Raw genomic sequence first — 24,370 nt, forward strand, 5'->3', positions numbered from 1 at the left:
TCCAGCTCTGAGGGCCTTCTGGCGGTTCCCTCGCTGAGAGAAGCCAAGTTACAGGGAACCAGGCAGAGGGCCTTCTCGGTAGTGGCACCTGCCCTGTGGAATGCCCTCTCACCAGATGTCAAAGAGAACAACTACTACCAGACTTTTAGAAGACATCTGAAGGCAGCCCTGTTTAGGGAAGTGTTTAATGTTTGATGAATTACTGTGTTTTAATATTTTGTTGGAAGCTGCCCAGAGTGGCTGGGGAAGCCCAGCCATATGGGCGGGGTATAAATTATAAATTATTATTATTATTATTATTATTATTATTATTATTATTATTGTTGTTGTTGTTGTTGTTGTTATTATTATTATTATTATATTATTATTATTATAACCTGCCCAATTTAGGTGCCTTTTAAGTCCTACTGATTTCAGTAAGTACATACTTAAATCTTCCCCTTTGAAAAGATTGCATAAACTATGACTTAATGTGAATGAGCAGTACTTTTCCCTGTTGCTGAAATTGCCTATGCTTTCCTCCTGCCACGCTGGGTAAAAGCAAGCCATAGTTTGGGCTTGAAATTGCTTCTGAACCCAGGCTCATGGTTTGCTTCCCCCAAACCACTGGCTGCAGTTTGTTTGGAGAGAAAGAACCCAAAAGTTACAACAGACTATGTTTCTCTCTGGCATGACAGCATCAGGACTGGGGGAGGGACAAAGCATCACAATTTCAATAGTGTGCACATTGAACCATAGGTTGTCTTAACTATGGTGATGCGGGTGGCGCTGTGGGTTAAACCACAGAGCCTAGGACTTGCTGATCAGAAGGTCGGCAGTTTGAATCCCCACGACAGGGTGAGCTCCCGTTGCTCGGTCCCTGCTCCTGCCAACCTAGCAGTTCAGAAGCACGTCAAAGTGCAAGTAGATAAATAGGTACCGCTCTGGCGGAAAAGTAAACGGCGTTTCCGTGCGCTGCTCTGATTCGCCAGAAGTGGCTTAGTCATGCTGGCCACATGACCCAGAAGCTGTACGCCGGCTCCCTCGGCCAATAAAGCGAGATGAGCGCCGCAACCCCAGAGTCCGTCATGACTGGACCTAATGGTCAGGGGTCCCTTTAGTTGCTGCCTGATTCTTTGTTAAGCAGGGGTAAGATGGAGAGAGCCAGCTTTTATCATAGCTTGGACACTGTCTAATTTCTTTGCTTTTAATTCTGCTGCCAAGGATGGGATTTTGAAACTGTTCAGCTCCTAAATGTGGGTGCCGGGAGCTTGCTTCCAGATGTGCCCTGTTTATTGAGCATTCAACCCAATTTGTTTTCACAAAGCTTGCGCAGAGGTTTATGGCATCCATTCCTGAACTGAGTATTCACCCTAATTTGTTTGCATTGAGGTTGTACAATTTCCCGTCGCTCTTCCAGCATCTCACACTTTCTGGCACTTCTCCCCATCACTTTCCTTACTGCAAAAGTCTGTTTTGCCTTTTTTAAAAAGTGGGTTTGTTGAGCCTATGCACATTTACTGATATGGGTGTTGATCCTACGTGCAAAACAGTGAAGTCTGAAGGCAACCCAGGCCCTTTCTCTCTGCACCACCTGACGACTCAGAGAGAGAGTGAGCTATTGGCTCAGTATTTGCTATGTGGCAGTTAGTGGCTACAGCAGAGTACAGTGGAATGCCTATTGCACCCAGGGGAGAAGCAAGGAATGTTCCTTGCTTCCTACCCCATCATAAGAACTAGATCATCACTGATGGTAGTTTATGAAGCAGGCATCAAGCAATGAGACAATCATGCATACAATACGGGGCAAAAAATATGGGAGTCTTTCGAAACAACTTATTTTTCCTAAATAAAACTTTTCATTTGCAATATGAATGAATTCTGAAATATAGACATTTCAACAGCATGCCCATAGAAGCTGAAACAGACACTGGGGTGAGGGAAGGGAAGAATCTCAGATATCTGGAGGGATGCAGAGTGGTACTGCTCCTTGCTTAAGGCCTGGGCTATCTGAATCCACTTTAAAAAAGAAAAGAAAAGAAAAAACTTTTGTACCCTGCCTTACGACTTATTAAGCTTCTGGAGCAAACTGTTCTGTCGTTGCCACATTCTCCACAGATGTAAAGAGACAAAGCCATCCTACATCAATTTTCTGACAACCAACACGGTAAATAAAACCCACAGTCAAGAGGGGATCCATGAACCACTTTTACAGACTCTCCATTACATTCTTGATAGTTTTAAGTGTTCGAAGACATTTTTTAAATTATCACAAATGCCCTAGCAGGTCAGGAAATGAATATTTTTCGCCTGAAGCTTTCAGTATATAATCTGCCTTGTGCTTCACGTCTGAAGTACTGCTGCGTTAAACCACAGTCTTAATTTGCCCTCTGCTGCTTCTCCCTTCTTTGTGTCTCTATAGCAACAGGAAGTCTGGAGGAGAAAAACGGGAATATGTTGCTGTTGTGTAGGTTATCTACTCCTTTTTTTTCTCTCTCTCTTCCAAAGAAATTTGCTCAAGAAGAACTGCACAAGACCTATCAGGCTGATATGACAAATCTGAAACATGACATACTCCTGTTCCTTTTCAGAGCACTCAGATATTTTTGACCCCCCAAACATGTTGCTCTTCATCTAGGAAACATATTTTTGGCACCAACTGCCCTGAGGATCAAGAAAGCATCCACAGACAAACTGAAGAGACAGCCAAGTCTAGATTTTTAATTTAGGAAAATTTAACTTCTTATAAACGATGCCTTCATATGCCCCAACCCCACACTAAGCAAGGTCAATAAACAGCTTAGCCAATGCAAGAAGGAAAACAAGACAATCACAATTCATTCTAAATTGTAGAATTGTGGCAGAATGGAGAAATGAGATCCAGCTCCGAGGGCCTTCCAGTGGTTCCCTCACTGCGAGAAGTGAGGTTACAGGGAACCAGGCAGAGGGCCTTCTTGGCAGTGGCACCCGCCCTGTGGAACCAAGTGTTAGAAACTGAGATCTGAAGGCTGAGAGCTTGATTGCACCTTAAACCGAGGATATGGGCTCAACAATGGAATGTCAAGGCACACTTTTTTTATATAACAAAAATACAAAGCTGAAAATGAACGAACTTCAGGTAAAATATTGTGTTCATTTTTCACGTGGTCCAGTCCTTTCCCTGCCCAAACCCCTAATATTCTTAAGAGGGTCTCTTCTCCAGTCTTCAGAGAGCAGCTGGAAGTGGGGAATCAGGAAAAGGACCTCCTTTCCTTCCACTCTGCAGTTTTAATCTGAAATCTTAGGCGGAGTACTGCACCCAGAGCTCAAAAACTGCTCGTGCTAATGAGATTCCTCGTCACAAAATGCGCCTAGAACAATGGGCTTTTCGAATGATGTGTGGAACAACCTCCCATTCGATGTCAAGGAAATAAACAACTATCTGACTTTTAGAAAACATCTGTTGTTGTTTTTTATAATAATCTTTATTGATTTTCCAACACAAATTAAAAAACAAAACAACACACAAGACATAAACAAACAAAACATATAAACATGGATAATTTCAACACCTCTTTTTCATAGACCTTACTTCCCAGACTTCCCCTTACCTCCCCTTTTCTGCATCCCTGTTTTAAAATTTCTTCAACAACCCCTCACTCCAATTAACTAATTGCTCCTTTTCTTTTTTTAGCTTCTTCTCATACTTCTTCTCATACTTAGTCAATTACAGCTGTAATTCTATATTTTCTCCTTTCCCTTGACATTTTAGCACTCATTAATTTTACAACAATTCTTGAGATATACTTTAAATTTCTTCCAGTCTTCTTCCACCGTCTCTTTTTCTTGGTCACGGATTCTGCCCGTCATCTCCGCCAATCCCATGTAGTCAATCACCTTCGTCTGCCATTCTTCCAGTGTGGGTAGTTCTTGTGTCTTCCAATACTTTGCTAAAAGAATCCTTGCTGCTGTGGTAGCATACATAAAAAACGTCCTATCCTTCCTTAACACCAATTGGCTGACCATGCTCAGGAGAAATGCCTCTGGTTTCTTATGAAAAGTACATTTAAGTACCTTCTTAATTTCATTATAAATCATTTCCCAGAAGGCTTTAATCCTCGGGCAAGTCCACCAAAGGTGATAAAAGGTACCTTCAGTCACATTGCATTTCCAACATTTATTATTGGGCAGATGATAAATTTTTGCAAGCTTGACTGGGGTCATGTACCACCTATAAATCATTTTCATAATATTTTCTCTTAAGGCATTGCATGCCGTGAATGTTTAGAAAACATCTGAAGGCAGCTCTGAATATGGGCTAAACAGCACCATTGCCTCTGCCCCCCTCTCTGGCAGAGGTATTATGGTATATCTTAGGGCCCAATAGAACATGATGTGAGAGCTATGTGAATAGGGTTCTCATGCATTAAAAAAACACACCCCCAATTAGCACAATTTCAGATCTGAACCACTGCACCATTTCCCCCCAGCAAAAAGTGTCCATCCATCACCCACCCCATCAGAAGCTGCTGTTTGCCCCTTTCTTGAAATCTCTTATGTGTAAGCAATTACACGTTCTGGAGGCATTTTCTTTTCCTAGATAATCTATTTTACGGTGGGGTGGTTGCGAAGAGAAGGCATTCAGAAACAGTCTACCGTAAAGCTTCAAGCACACAGTAACCTGTGACGGTTTTCTCCACTCACGTCCCGACAATGTTGCTCCAGGCCAAGGTTAATGCGTTATTCTAAGGGCATAGTGCCCACTTCATGCAACTGTAAGTCAGGGAAGAGAGTGACGCAGCAAAGCAAAACAAAAAACGAGGCGTGATGGATGGAGCCAAGCCTACACAGTGACGGAAATAACTTTTTATATCACAGAAAATAATCACCTCTCCCACACAAGCTGCTCGCTGAGAAAGCACAAAGACTGAGAAACAGTTATGGCATCTCGGGGTGGGGTGGGGGGGTCAAGAACGGTTTTGTAGGTGTGGGTGTTTTGAAGCCTTCCCAGCAGCTCAAGCTTTCAGGGGAAGGCCTCAATGACCACCATATTAAGCTGTATTAATATGCTGATCTGGTTTTTTGAAAAGCGCTTATGCTTGAGACTGGGGTGGGGGGTGGGGAGAGGACAAGACTGGAAAAACATTACTAACGGAGATTGCAAGACTATTCTTGCACGTTCGGGTACATGTGATGAGAACATGGACGTTCACGCAAGAATGGGGAACTGAAACTGCAAGTTTATGGGGCAAAGTGAACACGTGGGAGCATTACTCAGAGTAGGTCGCTGGTTTTCTTGGGCGAAGTAGAGGACGGAAGAAGACAGGAGATGAGTCAACCTTTCAGGCGGACAGAACATGAGGAACAACCAGTTTCAAGGGTCTCTGCAAAAATGAGAAGACTTGGGGTCCGTAGCCAAATGATGAAGGGTAGCATCATGACTAATGTAGGCCCCAAGAAGCTGGTGCTGACAAAATTTAGGGTATAAGAAAAGGTGGCTCATATAGGAAGGGAGTCTACATTCCTTGTCAGAAGTGAGGTCCCACTCATCAAGGAAACATAGCCGATGGTCTATTGAGTGTGTCTGCTAACTGTTTGCACCTTTACTGTTTTAGGGAATAATATTCCATAGATATATAGATATGGTTCTTTTAATGTATTCACGGTGTCTCCTGGCCTTGTCCTAATAGCTGGTATACCCCTCACAAACTTAATTCTGCAGAACAAAGGAGGACTATTCAGTCTTAAGATTAAATCAGGGCCATCTCCTTCAGAGAAATTGGGTACATCTGAATTTATTTTCCTTCACTATGGTTTTCCAGGTTGGGAGTGATGCAGCAGTGCATTCTTGTTGCTATGTTCCTGTGCTCATGTGAACCAGCAGCAACCATGCTGTGACTCTGACCTAGTACAGTTGTACCTTGGTTCTCGAACGTAATCTGTTCCGGAAGTCTGTTTGACTTCCAAAACGTTCGAAAACCAAGGTGCAGCTTCTGATTGGCTGCCGGAGCTTCCTGCACTCCAGCAGAAGCAGCGTTGGACATTCGGCTTCCATAAAATATTTGAAAACCGGAACACTTACTTCTGAATTTTCGGCATTCGGGAGCAAAAACGTACGAGTGCCAAGGCGTTTGAGAATCAAGGTACGACTGTAGTTAGTTGTTGAAGTGGTAAACCTATATCTGAGCTGTAACATTTTGTACTGGCGACTCTGTGTCTGAAAATTCCACCCTGCTAGATATCAAGAAGATGAGCTTTCTTCTTCTCCCTGACGCACTAATTTTCTCTGTGTGAAAATTCCTTTTTCATGAGAACTCCCACATGCAGGATGAAATGGCACAGACCTAGACACATGGGCTGACAACCCCAGCAAGGGCACAACTAAATGAGATGTGAGGATGAAAATCTCCCAAGCAGCTATGGGGAGAAGGAAGACCAAAATCATAGCACAACCACTGCACTGGAAAAGTCGGTTAACTTTTTCTCCCTGAGCCTTTCCCCCCTCCAATTGAACTTATCCCTGCGAAGAAAATATGCAGGTAGCTATCTATATGGCACTTTCGCACAGAAAATAGCAGCTCCGAGAATGGGCAATTTAAATGATGAGCACTGAATTTGGGCTGCCTCAGAGCACACTCCCAGAGAGATTTATTGATGGTATAAAATTTGATCATTTAGTGCACATCCAACGTCCAACTCCTGCCCAGAATTATCATGCTGATTCCCCCTGTAACAAACCCACAATCTACACCAAAGATGTATCGACTGTAAATGCGCCAATTACAGAATTAATTTCTGAATTAACGATCGGTCTAGATGCACAGCTGTGTTGCTAGCTGAACTTTACCCTGCAAAGAGGCAGGGTAGATGTTGGTATCAGTGCAGAGGTTAATATAGGCTGACCTACTGAACCATGAATCATGTGTGGGAGCTGGAAATCACTCATGGCTGAAGAAAGTAAAGGGTCAATAACAGCTGAGCATCAGCTGATCAGTTGTCAGAGCAGGAAGGGGGGGGTCAAGGAGGACTAAAGCAATTCACACTTGGCCTGCTAAGTGTCAGAGACATATAAATAAAGCCCTTCCGAAAATAGCAAATTGGAAAGGGCTTTTATTCTGGGGAAAGCTAGAGTCAAGATCTTTGCAGTACCCATCCTCTCTAATTTCGTATTAATTCACTGCCCCTTACACACTTTATCCCAATTCATTCCAGCTATTCATTTGTTGTGTGTTTCTGTGCAATATAGTTATTTTCATATTTGCCACCAGGGTGGAAAAATAAATAGATCTCATGGCTTGTGATGCACAACTCTGCTTTACAATGCAATCCACAGGACAGGTCGGTGGTAGAAGAGTTTGGATTTGATATCCCGCTTTATCACTACCCAAAGGAGCCTCAAAGCGGCTAACATTCTCCTTTCCCTTCCTCCCCCACAACAGACACTCTGTGAGGTGAGTGGGGCTGAGAGACTTCAGAGAAGTGTGACTAGCCCAAGGTCACCCAGCAGCTGCATGTGGAGGAGCGGAGACGCGAACCCGGTTCCCCAGATTACGAGTCCACCGCTCTTAACCACTACACCACACTGGCTCTCTGGTAAGAACAGATGCCCATCTGAAGTGGTACAACATCAAAGAAGGACTCCACCTGGCGATTTTCCAGAAGGAGTATGTTGGTGCCGAGCAATTATGAGGGTGGTCATCTCACGGGTATGTGGCGCCCACGTGAATGACAGGCAGGATTCCAAGAATTCTTACAGGAGGCTATGGAATGCAGCAAAGTCCATCAGCAGCCAAGGAAAGCAATCAGAAGGTAGAAGTTATTGCAGCAGCTTTAAAACTAACATTTTGATTCCAGGATATTCCTGTAATGCCCCTTTCGTTGTCCTCTCCCGCTCAAAGCAGCTGGTGCCCTTATCAAACACTGTTAATAAGCATCCCAGGAACTACTTCTACACTTAACAACATTACGTCAGGCGGCAAAATTAAATTAACTTAACAACAGCGCAACGGATTAAGCATTTTCTGCGAGCGACAGAGCTAACACTAATGGGAACTGACACTGCGGATGTCTGTGTCGCTGGCCAAGGTGTCAGATGTTACTGGAAAGCAAAGTAATAATAGGCAGTGTGGTGCAGCAGTTAGATCGGGGTGGCTGAAATATCTCTCCCATCAACCTCAGCGATCATGACCAAAGGCTACTGGGAGTTGTAGCTCGGCACCCTGAGAGTTTGACTTTGGAGACCCTTAGGTAAATCACTGGTTTGTTTTCAGCCAAGTTCTACTCAAGAGTAGATCAGGGCTTTTTTTTTCAAGTCGGAACTTGCTGGAACTCAGTTCTGGCACCTCTCAGGAGAGCGCCATTGTCATTGTAAGAAAACAAGGGAGGTTTTTATAGCGAGTTCCAGGCCCTCTTTTTCTAGGAAAACAGCACCGTAGACCCACTGAAATAAATGAACCTAAGTCAGTCATGACTCATGTCCATTCATTTCAATGAGTCTACTTCAAGTAGGAGTACCTGTCAGAACAAAACCTACCTCACAGGGTGGTTGTGAAGATAAAAGGGAGAGTGGGCTACAAATGCCACTCTGAGGACATGTCGGATAAAAAAAATGTGTTTTTAAAAGGCGCAGGTGGACACTAGCAGTCACATCTGTCTGTTGACTAAAAAAAAAAGGCGTGGGGTTTCTTCCCTCTCTAAAAGACTCTATGGAAATGAAATGTAAGATACAATAAGAAGCCTTTGCACATCACATAATTCACTCATGGAATTTGCTGCCACAAGACAGGACTAGAAAAAGTTTCTAGTCCATTAATGGATGCCTATCAACAACAATTACCTAAATACCACGTCCATGTTCAGAGGCATCCGAATACAAGGTGATAAGGAGAAAGAAGTGAAGGCTATTAACTTCATGTTCCTCTTGTGTATCCCATGCTTGTTTGGCTGCTTTTCAAAGGAACTGGATAAGGCTGAACTGAAGTACTGTATTTTTTTGTGTATAACACACCGTCATGTATAGCAGGCCCCTATTTTGGGGAACTCAAAATTCAGAAAATGGGGAGAAATTGAACTTTTGGGGGGATCGCTCTCAGAGTTGTGGAGCTTTCTTGGGTGGAAAATTGCCCACCAGCCTGATCAACGGACACATCGCGGAAGCCATAAATTCCCTGTCCACAGCGGTGGCCAAACACCCACCCATTGGCCACAGCAACAGCCAATCAAAAGCAGCACTTGTCACAGACACCAATCAACAGCGCAATCACTGCTGGCAATCTGCTGCTCATAGCAGGAACCAGTCCCCTGTCACCACAATATGCTATCCATGTAGAAGACGACCCACAATTTTTATGTCTTTGGTAAAGATATGGCATAATTGGATAAAAACTGTATTCATGCATGTTCCTATCTACCAGTGTACAGGGAAGTGGACATTAATTTAAATGCCCCAATATGTGAAGGGAAATTGATCAAAACTGACATCCACAGAAGTTTCATAGAGAACATATGTCCTGCAACAATTATTTTTGCTGCAGCTAGACCAGCCATTGGTTGTGCTCATAAACTCTGCAAGGAGACTTGCATCACCAAACACTTGGCGACACTCTCTGGACATGCACTGGAGAATTGCAAAGGATCATGGTTCCCACACTGGACAAAGGCTGGATGATCATCTGTCATGGATGCTTTAACTGTGATTCCTGAATTGCAGGGGGTTGGACTAGATGACCCTTGGTATCCCTTCCAACTGTATGATTCTATGGAACACTCTTCCAACAGAAATTTAGGAGATGCATTCTGTTTTAACCTTCAACCGTCTCCTGGAATCTCTTATATGCCGCCAAGCTTATGTGGGCAATTCAGTCATCAATCTCAGGTTTTATTTTACACGTGGTCTTATTGTATAAAGGAATGGTTGCTGTCAACTGCTTTGATATACCGGTACTTTTATAAACAAAGAAATAAAAGCATAATGTAAGTGGAAGGCGCACCTTTTAACATTTGCTTGCCCCCATCCAGCCCATCGCGGCTTCCCAACAACATTTAATTCCTGGTCTACCTTGCCTAATTTAGGTGAAACAGAGAGCTGGAGCTCTCACTCCAAATCTCCTTTTGGTGCTTTTGGATAAATGTTAAAAAGCATGGGGGACAAGACAGTACTCTACTGGACGCAACTGAACAATGCCCCCAACCCCAGATGCTGAGCAACAGTTTCGCTAAAATCATACCTGTACTTAATTTACATCAATTTATCAGGTTGAAATGGTTTATTTATGGTGTGGGGGAAGAGTATTATTCCTCCTGAAACAGAGAAACTGACATCATTTGTCTAAACCAATGGACAAAATATTTCATGGTAACTACCTTATCCAATGTCATCTCTTGAAATGCATCACTTTCCACGCAGAGAAAAATGAGCCATATGGTGAAGCACAGATGATGAGTAACGACGGTCGGGTAGGAAAACAAAAAAACAAGTATCCTGTGACTGCAAGATGGCATGGTTGCCAATAAACTGCATTTAAAATTAGTAAAGGCGGAGAAAAATATTCTGCACGTATTTTTCTAGCCTTCATAAACGATATATCGACTAAAAGGTATGTGGAAGAAGCATTCGGAAGAATGATGTAACCATTTAGTCAAATCGCCTTATCTGTATTTCATTTCAAAAATTGACAGGGGTTATTTATTCTCAATATATGGAAAATACACAGTAATGGCTCATCTTGAGAGCCAGTACGCACAGTGTTGTTAATTGGTTTCCAGTTCTTCATTCTGAATAAAGATCAGTACTGGGGCTGTGAAGATGTTTCAAGAATTTGTGGGTACAGTGGTACCTCGGGTTAAGTACTTAATTCGTTCCGGAGGTCCATACTTAACCTGAAACTGTTCTTAACCTGAAGCACCACTTTAGCTAATGGGGCCTCCTGCTGCCGCCGCACCGCCGGAGCACGATTTCTGTTCTCATCCTGAAGCAAAGTTCTTAACCTGAAGCACTATTTCTGGGTTAGCGGAGTCTGTAACCTGAAGCGTATGTAACCTGAGATACCACTGTATTTTGATAAGCATGAATTAATACGCAATTCGCATAAGTGACACGTTAATATCACACTTTTGGCAGAAATTGTTAAAACATGTTTTCAAAACACTCTACTCTTTATTGTTAAACTCCTTAACGAATATTTCAATGCTTCAAAGCACATACATTTGAGTGTCAGCCAAGCGCTAAAAAATGGCACTCAGACTTTGTGAGGTGCTTGCAAATGGAAAAACTTGTGGTGCAAAATGCGCTTGGCCCCCTGCTAATTTCGAACCCTGCCAATATGGCAATGGATATAATTCTACCGGACATCTGAGAACACAGGATCCAGTCAGCGGGGTTTCACGTTCCCTTCTCGTAGTGTCCCTCTCTGGATTGTGGACATATCTAATATTCAACAAGAAGGCCTTATATGGTTGACTTGGTTCATACGATATGATACGATATCTTTATTGTCATTGTCCTTTGCAGAACAATGAAATTGAAAACTACATAAAACTACATTAAAACTACATAAAACTACCACAAAACTACATAAAAGCTACATAAAACTACTACAAAACTACATAAAACATTCAAAAACCCCTAAAAACTCTAAAACCCCATTTTAAAAAACACTATACTACAGAGACCCCTTATGCTGCGTTTAGAACCAGAATTGCATTAGCGTAGAAACTGTTTCTCAGGCGGCTAGTCCTGGCCTTTATAACCCTATACCTTCTTCCAGAAGGCAGAAGCTGAAAGAGATCATTTCCGGGGTGCGTACAATCATGTGCTATCTCTGCCGCTTTCTTATGGCACCTGGCAGCATAGATTTGATCTAAGGTGGGAAGAGTGCACCCAATAATTCTCTCTGCAGTCTTTACAACCCTGGATAGCATTGTTTTTTCCCTGGCCGTGCAGCTCCCAAACCACACGCACAGACCATAAGTTAGCACGCTCTCCACAGTGCAATGGTAGAACGCCTTCATCACCATCCATATAACAAAAACCTATTTCTTAGGTCACAGAAGACAAGCTTTCTTGAGAGGAGAGCTGTTGTGATCAATAGTACAGCAGAAACCCAAGTGACCTCTCGCCTATAGAATCCCTCAGTGAAGGAGCCAGCCAAGCAAAATACAACAAACTCCTGGGGAAGAAAGGAAGTGGTTTTGCAGAAATGTTACTTTAGGGTTGCGGCAGGCATGTTTAATTTTATTCCAAGGCATTTGACGTCAAAGGGTGGGAAAGACGTAACACCGGGGGTGGTGGGATAGGTGTTTAAAGCAAACCCCAAAGCTATCGCATATGTGGCATGCAGCATTACTTGCTGAGAGGTTTGTTTGTTTTTACTCATGAGAGTTACAAAAGATCTTTGCTTGTTCAGTAAAGCGGCTGTATTGGCGAAAAGGTTAACGGTTCAAACTGTTGACAGCAAAGCATCAATGAGATGTTCATGAAAACAACCAATATCTGAAGTACAGACAGATAGAAGATCTACACTGAGGGGAAAAGACTTTAAAGAAGAATGGGAACTTTTTACAAATTTACTTAAAAAAACAACAAAATGAATTGGACTCCTTGGCAGGTTTTGAATAAACATACACAAAGTTTTTTTATTGTTAACATAATAGACAGATAATTTAAGGATCTTTACAATTCTACAATATGCAGAGAATAACAGGTGTTGAAAAATCAGAGAGAGGAGCTGAGGGAAGTCTTGGGGGAGAGGAAAGGAGGGTTTTTCTTGGGGAGGGGGAGGGAGAAAAAAATGGGGGGGAGAATGAAGATTATGTGTTTTGATAATTTTCTATGTTGAAATTCTTAATAAAAATTAGAGAGAGAGAGAGAGAGAGAGAGAGAGAGAGAGAGAGAGAGAGAGAGAGAGAGAGCGCGCGCATAAGCCCTGTGTTAGTTTCTCCCTACCCATAGTAACTTCAGTGTATTAGAATGACAACTATATAGCCAGGGCCATCTTACCCATAGGCGCTAGGGGTGTGGGGCACCAGGGCAAGAGTCCGGGGCCCAAGAGTTTAGTCCAGGGCGGCTCTGCGCCGTGAGTTTGAGGGCAACCAAGTCAGCAAGACGCTGAGGCAGGTGGCTGGCTCCATCCTCCTGTGCGCCTGAGACTGGGCAACTGGGGGGGGGGCGCGATTGTTGCACCCTGGCGCTACATATGCTTAAGACAACCCTGTATATAGCCATAAATGAATGCCTCCAAAGCACATTGAGAGGCTTGGTAGGAGCAAAATTGTACTGGTAACTCGACGGAACAATCACTGTATTTTGTAATTGGTTTGATTTTATATTTTTTTACTAGCTCATTTGCATTAATAAATTCATACAGAAGGCCTGGAAGAGGGAGAGAAGTAGCTGTTTTCTTGATTTAGGAAGATGTCCTTGCCAGCTCACCATAGGTGGCCATTTATAAGCTTGATTGAAAGAAACAACGAATAAACCCTAGGAATGGGGAACTTCAGAATGGGAGGGGCAAAATATGGCCCTCAGTCCTCTGTGTCTGGCCCTCTGAATTCTCCCCAAGCCACACCCATTGCTGGACCTGCTCCATTTACTCCAGCTGATTTTGCCTTGTTGAAATGTGTCCTTGTGGACGGATGAAGGGAGATGTGCGAGTGTGTGTGTGTGTGTGTGTGTGCCCACAAATTTTTGGCTTTCATGTAGCTGGAATTTAGACTACTGTACAAAGGTGCAAGTCGTATGCATTCCTCCACCAACCTTGACCTCTGGCATACAGGTCCAGGAAGGCTGTCAACAAAGGCAATGCAGGACGAAGTCCCTGCATTATACCTGACATAGCTCATTCTTCCTCACTTAAAATCAATCAATCCTGTCAGAAGATATGGACAGACAAACAGATAACATACCAGGCACACCCTGAAAATCCATTATTTTCAACCCATATTTTAAGAGCCAATGTTACCAGTCCATAGTTTCGCAAGTGCCATGAGCTTTGTACAGAGCACATGATTTCCCCAACACTACAAGGTTAGGGGGCAGCTTGACGCACAAAATGAACCTCTGAGTCACTCTGGTACACCTAAAACCCAGTTTTCCTAGCATTTAGGTTCAGTTTAGAAACCTTGAAAACTACCGTTTATCGCCCTATAGGACACACTTTTCCCCTCCAAAAATGAAGGGAAAATGTGGGTGCATCCTATAGGGCGAATGCAGGCTTTTGCTGAAGCCTGGAGAGCGAGAGGGGTCGGTGCGCACGACCCCTCTCGCTCTCCAGGTTTCAAGAAGCTATCCGCAAGCCTTGGGAGCCCAGCGCGACTTCCCACTGGGCTCCCTAGGCTTGCGGACAGCAGCCTGCATCCCGAAGCCCGGGGCGCGCAGCGGAGCACGCCCCGGGCTTCGGTCAGATATCCACAAGCCTGGGGAGCCCGGTGGGAGTTCCCGTCGGGCTCCCCAGGCTTACGGATAGCAGCCTGTTCTGGGGGCTGGGGTCGGGGGTCGGGGGAAGCCCTGGGGGGGGAATATTTTTTTTTCTTTATCCCCCCCCCCAAAAAAACTAGGTGTGCCCTATAGGGCGAAAAATACGGTACTACATCCACCCTTAGATTTATACGGAAACTTTGCCTATTTGACTAATCCACAGTAATTGAACAGAATTTGAATGGAAGGAATTAATACTGCCATTTCTTTCAGTAAGGTGCACACAGTTTGTGCTTTTCTGTTTGTTTTCCATTTTTAGAATATCAGCATGGGCGCAGTCATCTCTAAAGAACGCACCACACAATACTGGGAACATTTAAGCGATTAAGACGCCCTATGTGAAAACAACATACTGCACACCTGGTTGTAATGAGACGAAACCTTACCCTATGTCCCCCTGTTGCGCTGTGTCAGCAAAAGTCAATGATATGAGAGGTGTGCGTGGAATAAACAGTCCGTGCGAGAACATCAGGACATGATGTATTTTGTTACGTGTACAGAGTGGAGGTGCAATAATTCAACAAGGGATGCTGGAACTACTGCATGATCCACATTTCTGCTAGTTTGTATTTTCACCCTTCTCATATCTTGTTCCATTGCAGTTAAACTAAGATACCTATGACAGTATATGCAGCTTGTGCATATGTATCCCCAGTGTCAGATTTATGTATAAGCTAAACAAGCTATAGCTTAGGGCCCCACTCTCTTGGGGGCCCCAAAAAAATTAAACTGAAAATACAGTGGTGCCTCGCAAGACGAAAAGAATCCGTTCCGCGATTCTCTTCGTCTAGCGGTTTTTTCGTCTTGCAAAGCAAGCCCATTGACAGCTTAGCGGATTAGCGCTACAGCGGTCTACCAGCTTCTAGCGATCAGCTGTTAAGCGGCTTATCAGCGGATCAGCTGTTAAGCCGCTTAGCGGCTTAGGAAAAGGGGGGAAGCGGAAAAAACCCGCGGGGACTTGCAAGATTTTTTCGTCTTGCGAAGCAACCCCATAGGGAAATTCGTTTTGCGAAGCACCTCCAAAACGGAAAACCCTTTCGTCTAGCGGGTTTTCCGTCTTGCGAGGCGTTCGTCTTGCGGGGCACCACTGTAACTGGATGTACATTTCCAAAATAGAAGATAAAAAACAAAGAAAATAAAACCTTCATACAGCAACAGTGTTTTATATTTTGTGTGGGTTCCTATGATGTAAGTAATGGGACCTACCTGCTAGCCTGCTCCCTAAAACATCACTGGTTTGCTCATTTCTATATACAGTGGTACCTCGGGTTAAGTACTTAATTTGTTCCGGAGGTCTGTTCTTAACCTGAAACTGTTCTTAACCTGAAGCACCACGTTAGCTAATGGGGCCTCCTGCTGCTGCGCGCCGCCAGAGCACGATTTCTGTTCTCATCCTGAAGCAAAGTTCTTAACCCAAGGTACTATTTCTGGGTTAGCAGAGTCTGTAACCTGAAGCGTATGTAACCTGAGGTGTATGTAACCCGAGGTACCACTGTATAGGGTACCTACATTCTGCATGGACTGGTGACATGGCAACATGTGCAAATGGCTTTAGATACCTATTAGGTCCATAAATTACCATATAATCGACACAAAAAACAGAGACAATTTGTTGTTGACAAAGGACAGCTGGGCATATAAAGGGCCCCAATACCTTCACTAGTTTAGGGCCTCATCAGACCTAAATCCGGCCCTCTGTATTCCTGCAGAATGCAGGCAGAAACCTTAGCTAGCTGTGCATTACTACTTTAGAGCTGCAGGGACTTCCATTAGATTTGCCAGCTTCACTGCCCTTCATAAATTGTATCTGCTGGGTCATTTGTGCACTGTTTACTTTCTTCATATTAATCTTCCTTCCGGGACATGCTACAAAGTGTATTTTTCAGTGCTGAGTCACTTGCCTTTGTATTTCCTTGCAAAACAACAAATCTGGTTAGGATTAATGGCACATCAAACGATACCGAGGGCTGATACTCAACTTCGGACCGAAAGACATTAGAGAATCACAACAATGGCTCCGGGATTGGAGAAGATTTGCAAACATCTGCTTGGGATGGATGCCAAACACATTTCGTAAGACCAAGTCTGATCTCTTGGTCCCGCTTTGGAATCCTACGGTGGCTGCATTCTGACATGTGAGATTCCCAGGTTCACACATTCTACTCTCCCCTCCCCTGGTGAGGCTATGAGAAGGAGCTGAGAATTATAGCTTCCAGTTCTGTTTCAGATTAACCTCGGTTAAGGGAGTCATCTGAACCATACTGTGGCTATTCTTAACCATGGTGTGTTGTAACGAATCAGCTTTGTAAACCATGGTTTGTTCCAACAAACTCCAGTTAAGATGAGTATGCTTAAACTGGTTAATCCAAAAATTCCTCCTCGTGGCAGCAAGAAGGGGGGTTGGGGGTTGGATGAAAGTCTGCAGCTCATTCTCACGATTCATCAGTACAGTGGTACCTCAGGTTACATACGCTTCAGGTTACATATGCTTCAGGTTACAGACTCTGTTAACCCAGACATAGTACCTTGGATTAAGAACTTTGCTTCAGGATGAGAACATAAACCGTGCTCCAGCGGCGTGGCAGCAGCAGGAGGCCCCATTAGCTAACGTGGTGCTTCAGGTTAAGAAAAGTTTCAGGTTAAGAACGGACCTCCAGAACGAATTAAGTACTTAACCCGAGGTACCACTGCACATCTAAATAAGGTTCATTTGTCTGAAACACAGCTCAGTTATTTGGGGGGCAACTGCGCTTTCACTAGGGCTTCCTATTTTAGATTCACAATTCTATTATATTCCTTTGGAAATATATATTTTTTTCATGTGCACCTCACTTCAGCCTCTCCCCTCTCCACCACCAATTCTACTACACTCAGCCACAAGCAAGTCTGCTGTTGCTTTATAGCAGGGGTCAGCAAATGTTTTCAGCAGTGGGGGCGGTCCACTGTCCCTCAGACCTTGTGGGGGGCCGGGCTATATTTTTTGGGGGGGGGATGAACGAATTCCTATACCCCACAAATAACCCAGAGATGCATTTTAAATAAAAGCACACATTCTACTCATGTAAAAACACACTGGTTCCCAGATGGTCCGCGGACCAGATTTAGAAGGCGACTGGGCCGGATCCGGCCCCCGGGCCTTAGTTTGCCTACCCATGCTTTATAGCATTAATTATCCCTTGTTGCCTCTTAAGCAAAGAACTTTTGATGAACCAATGCCTAGTGCTACCTTTCTGAAATGAAATCCTTCGTCAATACTGTGCTCACTTACAAGGAAAATAGCTACTGCAACCTGATACAGCCTGATCCAAGGTATCTGTTTTTTATATGACCATAATAATTTACTGCTTAAGGACCAACTAATCTTTTTCATGTCTGCAGCTAGAAATATATTAACACAATATGGGACAACAGCTACTAATATTAGACTAGAGGCATGGTGGGATACGTACATTTCTCCATAGGAGCTATGTTCCACAGTCTAATAAAGTATATCAGAGCACTAAGCCACAAAAAGCCAAAGATAATTTTATAACTGTGTGGGTTTTTTTATTCAGTACAGGTAACTCACAACTTGTGCACATTCAGCTTTAAGCGTTTGTCAATTTTTTTTTAATTGAAAAGGATGTGGAAAGCGGGCAGGCAACTGGGGGGGGGGGACTTTGGCAATCCCACCCACCATTGAACCCAATGTGCTTTGACTATATGCGATTTTGGGTTCCGGCGCTATCCCCAGAACGTAACCCCAGCAGAATCTTCAGAAATTGAAAAATACCAAGTTTTTTTTAAAAAAAAATACTCACTTATTTTATAAAGCCTCTCTTAACATACTTTCCTGGAAGCTCCTTACATCAGGGCCGTTTTTATTGTGAGCCCTGTACAGTAGAACTTTCCAAACTTTTCATGTTGGTGACACACTTTTTAGACATGCATCATTTCGCAACACAGTAATTTAATTTTACTAGCAAACCAGAGGTTCCATTGACCCCTTTCCAGCCCTGGGAGGAGTATGGGCAGTGCTCGTGCGACACACCAACCCAACGGAGCCGACACACCAACGTGTCATGACATACAGTTTGGAAAGCTCTGCTGTACAGTGTGAGGTACACTGTTGACACGGGGGGAATGTGACCTAATGAAATTCTGTAGTCTATACAGGAACCAGGTCTTCTTTCGAGTATAGCTAACCACTACATTTATGGTACAGAACCATCTACATAATTCACCAAATATCTTTAAATGCTTTTGGCTATAACATCACCCAACGCAATCTCAGCCACCATGAACATCAATGTTCCAACAGTACAATGTGGTTCCACTGAAATTCATAACTCTGCTAGAACATTGACTCTAAAAGTCAAATCACTTTATGGACTTTGAGGCATGCTGTTTTCTTTCTAGTTCTCAACTTGGGGTAACATAGCATTGTAAATAATAATAATAATAATAATAATAATAATAATAATAATAATAATAATTTCACATCCAGCTAGTTTTTTTGAGGGGGGATCAAATTTGCCTTATTTTGCCTAAGTCTGTTAAGATCTAGAATCAAAGATCTAGACTATTTTATTTAAACATTTCTAAAACGACAATATATAAATGGCCACCACTTTTATGAGCTTGGATAAATGTATCACATTATCAAAATTCACCAACAAAACACATTCATCATGTGCCGCTTCCAATAATCGCAACACTCCAACCACGCAAATAATGTTTGACTGGGTTGCAATTTCTGGAGATGGAACCAAAAAGTTCTTAAATCTGTTTGGAATAATGTGTGCCACTGGAACTTAATTGAGAAGTAATACAATGGCTTTATTTGTTTGGTGTCTTAAAGGATTAGCACTTTGCCACAAAGGGCAAGTTATCTTTAACCTGGAAATGTTCCTTATATACATTTTTTCCATTGTTTGGTATGTTCAGTACTTGGATTTGAGTAGCAAAATTAAGACAGGCTTGCTTTCTCTTGCCATTAGTCTCTGACGTCAGCGCTTCATTTCCAGTATGTTTACTAGCATAGAAAGGCATCTGCTCCCATCTTTAATCGCCCAGAATGGGCAATAAAGCACTAAAGTTATATAAGCAATTTAATAATTAACAGTAGTAGTAATCATCAGCAGATTTTCCACCCATTGGTGTGTCTCTTCTGTTGGAATACCAGGCTTGAAATTATCTCGGCCAGCACAGAAAATGTCAAGGCACATTAATGTTATTTCTGATCGCCGAAGAATTGATGCTTTTGGATTATGGTCTGGAGGAGACTCTTGAGAGTCCCATGGACTGCAAGAAGATCAAACCTCTCCATTCTGAAGAAAATCAGCCCTGAGTGCTCACTGGAAGGACAGATCCTGAAGCTGAGGCTCCAATACTTTGGACACCTCATGAGAAGAGAAGACTCCCTGGAAAAGACCCTGATGTTGGGAAAGATGGAGGGCACAAGGAGAAGGGGATGACAGAGGATGAGATGGTTGGACAGTGTTCTTGAAGCTACCAGTATGAGTTTGACCAAACTGCGGGAGGCAGTGGAAGACAGGAGTGCCTGGCGTGCTCTGGTTAATGGGGGTCACAAAGAGTCGGACACGACTAAACAACAACACTTAAAACAGCAGCATTTATTTTCAACAGCAGTCTGCTTCGGACTGGACAGCAACGAACTTTCGAAGAGAAATTAAGACGGGTGGTCAGTAAGCAGGAAAATATGAAGGGCATCTTCAGATTGAATAAACCTTAAACTTCTGCTTCTTCTCCAAGAAGCAGCTAGCATCACCAAGAAATGCTTTATCAGCAAATCCAGCTTCACCCCTTGCAGGCAGCAGTGTCCAATGCCATGTTTCTTCAGGCAGTTTTAATACTTCTCACACGCACTTCCCACTTCCGCATCAACCGAGACTGCTTCCAAAGCCATCCTGAAACTGAGATTGGCTACTCAAGATAACACGCTACCATTGGGTACCCTAAGTGCAGCATCTGAAGCAATTCATAACGCTTGGCTCGTGAGCGAACATCTCTCCTCCCTTAGCTGCCTCCCTGACTTCATCCCACATTGTTCAGGAGAGCCCTTTGACCCTCCAGAGAGATTTTTTGGGAGGGGAGGGAGATGAAAGAGGCTGCACGGGGAAGGGAAGGAAATAAACTTTACTTCCATGAACATCCTTAACTTGTGTTATACGAATTCCAAGGTCACACACACACACACACACACATATTAATATAATATAATATAATATGTTCATAAATGTTCATAAAAGTACAAGGCAAACACATACACAAGTATATCAACCAGGTGTCTGAAATAGTACAGGAGAACAATCCTGAAGCCATTTTGATTCTCCCAAAGGAGAAAGGAAATGGGAAGAGCTTTCCAATTGTCTTTGGTCTGAGGGGCTTACACCTTGGTGGAAATACAGTCTGGCAAGTATCTGTTAAGCTGAGCACACTATCACTATAAGTAAGAGATTCAGGAACTAAGTACCGTATTTTTCGCTCTATAACACGCACCCGACCATAACACGCACATAGTTTTTAGAGGAGGAAAATCTGTAGGCATGCCACCCGTAGGCATTCCCTCCATAACACGCACAGACATTTTCCCTTACTTTCTAGGAGGAAAAAAGTGAGTGTTATGGTGCAAAAAATATGGTATTTACCATCTCAAAGGAATGGGCCAGGCTACCCAGAAAAGGCAATCAGATAAGGCATTATCCTGGCAGACAGGAGAGAAGCAACACACTCAAATTTCTGCTGGGGACCACCTCCTGTGTATGATGTTTTTCTTGGGGGGGGGGTGTCTTGAGCTACAGGGGAGGCGATTTCAAATGTCTATACAGGGGACCCTCTGGATACGAACTTAATTCGTTCCGGGGGTCCATATGTACCCCGAAAACTCAGCATCTAAGAGGCACCGCTTCTGCTCATGCGCACGGTGCGCTAGAATGCTTCTGCGCATGCGGCAAAACGGAAGGTAACGTTCCACTGTATAAGAGCTTGGATACCATTGTTCTGGGTTCCTCCTCCATCCTGCACGGGGGGGGGGGGCGGGGGGGAGACACACCCTGTTCCAACAGTTTAATAAAGATCAGGCTTATTAGCTGCTTTGCTTCTCAATATTCTCTGCCTGGCCTCTGCTATTTTCTCCTGCTGACAGAAAACCTACATAAGGACTCTATATGGGCTCTTGGATACCCCATAAGGGATAAAGGAGCATTTTTTTCTTATAACGCTTGTATTAGCATCCAAGTCAATATCATTATGTACACATGTTTACTCCCTTCTTCCTCTCCCTAACCCAGCCTTCTCCCCAAATATGCAACTTCCACAGATTTTAACATATTAATCTTCCACATTCTAAACAAGAAGGGTGGAAAGCTGCTTTGGTTTTAGAGGCGATTCCAATGCATTTTAAAATGGATCCACCCCTCCACCCCACAAGACTCTTTTAAAGCTTTCCCTGAGGATTCTTGTTTTCCGAGGACAATGGAGTTGATTTGAGGTTTTGGGTTCTTAGGTTATTACACTGCTTTGCAATTCCCTCCTGGCCAATGTGTGCACCCAAGTGTTAAATGTGTTGTGACATGCCACCTGAAGCGACAAAAGAATATTTACTTGGCTGAATTAACACATTGTACTTCAGTGGAAGAAAATAGCCACATCTTACAGAAAATCTAAACGTGAAACAATCAAATTCCATCAGAAAGCATTGATGGATATTAGTGATCAAAGTGCTTCTGTTTCCAATGCCTGAAATTTTTATATTTCTATGACGCATACCTTTTTTTACTCAGGAAAATATTCTTTTCTACTGTGGTGCCTAGGAGAGAAATCCATCTTAGTGGAATTTGCCTGCTACTCTCACCTCTATTCATGGAAATATCCAAAGCAGACCTATCCTACAAATAGGTAGCCATGTTGGTCTGCCATAGTCAAAACAAAAAAAATTCCTTCCAGTAGCACCTTAAAGACCAACTAAGTTAGTTCTTGGTATGAGCTTTCGTGTGCATGCACACTTCTTTCGTGTGTATCTGAAGAAGTGTGCATGCACACGAAAGCTCATACCAAGAACTAAGTTAGTTGGTCTTTAAGGTGCTACTGGAAGGATTTTTTTTTTGTTTTGACTATCCTACAAAGCTGTTGTAAGGGGTACAAAATAAACATTTCATACTGCTATAGCTTGGGGCTGTTTTATCATGTTGCCATGTTTGTTCATGCTGTTGGTTTTATGGTGGATTGAATTGAGTTGATTATGAGTTGTTGTTTTAATATTTGCAAATTTTTGGATTGTTAGCTGCCTTGGGGGGACTACTTTTTCTTTCTTAAAGGAGAGTGCAAGCAATTTAAATAAATAAATTAAATGATACTTTCTATGTTCTCCAAACATTTCTGTTCCTCAGGTTGCTCATGTCAAACTTCTATCATGCAAAGCACGACAGAAAGGCAGGTATTAGATACCCAGAGCAAAGCATCAAAATTGCTGAAGAACACACTCGCAAGTTTTCAAAATCACCGCTATTCCCAAACTGTGAACATTTGTGCACACAACGCTTTGTGAGTTCCCCTCCCCACACTTCACAAGAAATGCTATGCTGTCAATTGACTCTTTGGGATTTGTTGTTGCGCCTTCCTGACCAAGAATCTCTAAAAACATCATTTTAGCCTAATCTTCTCTATTCTCTCTAACTGTTGTATAACCTTCCCTTATGAAAACTTTCATGAAACGAAGTGATTTGTTTTCAAACCGCTTTACGTTTGCTCACTGCCAATAACTCCGGCTAGACTTTGTTTCTTTATGTTGTGGTTCTTAACTGTATACCATTCGGCAATATCAAACATGGCGAATAAATTCAAACAAACATGGGAAACAATTCAAGCAAACACAAGCCCCTCTTAAGTCTCATTTTTTTGCAGTAAGTTCAACTCTCTTCTCTGCTGAAATCAAGACTTCAAAGCATGTTGAACTTTGGCTAGATACCTGGTGGGTGCTCTACACAAATACTAGCTATAATTTTATGACCTGGCTCTGGCAAGATCACACACCTTTGTCTGTTCTCCCAGATTACAAAAACAAATTAGGGTAATAGAAGGCTATGCATTAAACGTAAATAACAACACAAGTACAATGAGAAGAATTGGAAGTCTTATTTAGAAATTCAATGAATGATTGTATAATAATGCAAATTCTTGTTTTGTATGTGTGTGTTTTTTCCTCTTTCTTTTTTTGTCTTAATCTTTTTTTGTGTGTGGTGTGCGTGTGTGTGTATATATATATATATATATATATATATATATATATATATGGACGCGGGTGGCGCTGTGGGTTAAACTACAGAGCCTTGGACTTGCTGATCAGAAGGGTGATCTCCCGGTGCTCGGTCCCAGCTCCTGCCAACCTAGCAATTCGAAAGCACGTCAAAGTGTAAGTAGATAAATAGGTACCGCTCCGGCGGGAAGGTAAACGATGTTTCCATGCGCTGCTCTGGTTCGCCAGAAGCGGCTTAGTCATGCTGGCCACATGACCCGGAAGCTGTACACCGGCTCCCTCGGCCAATAAAGTGAGATGAGAGCCGCAACCCCAGAGTCGGTCACGACTGGACCTAATGGTCAGGGGTCCCTTTACCTTATGTATATATATTTGTATTTTAATTCAATAAAGATGATTTTTAAAAGAAAAAAGAAAAAAGAAAGCTTTGGCCTATAATTGCTAAACAATGGTTGGAAAGGGTTGAGTCTACGCTATTTGCCACTGGGATGTGAATTTTGAGTAATGAAAGCAGAAACACTGATTTTATTACTATCTATGCTGAGTTGAATTGCATCATTGAGAATATGTACTATGCAGAACTACCGCCACCACTGAACATTACACACTAGGGTCATGTGTGAACCAAGGCCTAATTCTGCCTTTCTTCCACAGGTTCAGAAGCCCTTTCAAAGAAGCAATTC

At 43.0% G+C, this 24,370-nt stretch overlaps 1 protein-coding gene and 1 long non-coding RNA gene across 3 annotated transcripts in view; one reads left to right on the top strand and one right to left on the bottom strand.

Annotated features, from left to right (window-relative positions):
- The window catches only part of ANKH (ANKH inorganic pyrophosphate transport regulator), a 128,811-nt gene that overhangs the window by 75,094 nt on the left and 29,347 nt on the right, over positions 1-24,370 (bottom strand). The gene's annotated exons all lie outside the window — the stretch shown is intronic.
- LOC309374316 lies at positions 9,747-14,897 on the top strand. Its single transcript, XR_014170518.1, has 3 exons — positions 9,747-9,832; positions 10,364-10,553; positions 14,691-14,897. It is a non-coding gene; the product is annotated as an uncharacterized lncRNA (long non-coding RNA).

The sequence above is a fragment of the Podarcis melisellensis genome (genome assembly GCF_964234715.1).
Source record: "Podarcis melisellensis genome assembly, chromosome: 7".
Classification (NCBI taxonomy): Eukaryota; Metazoa; Chordata; class Lepidosauria; order Squamata; family Lacertidae; genus Podarcis; species Podarcis melisellensis.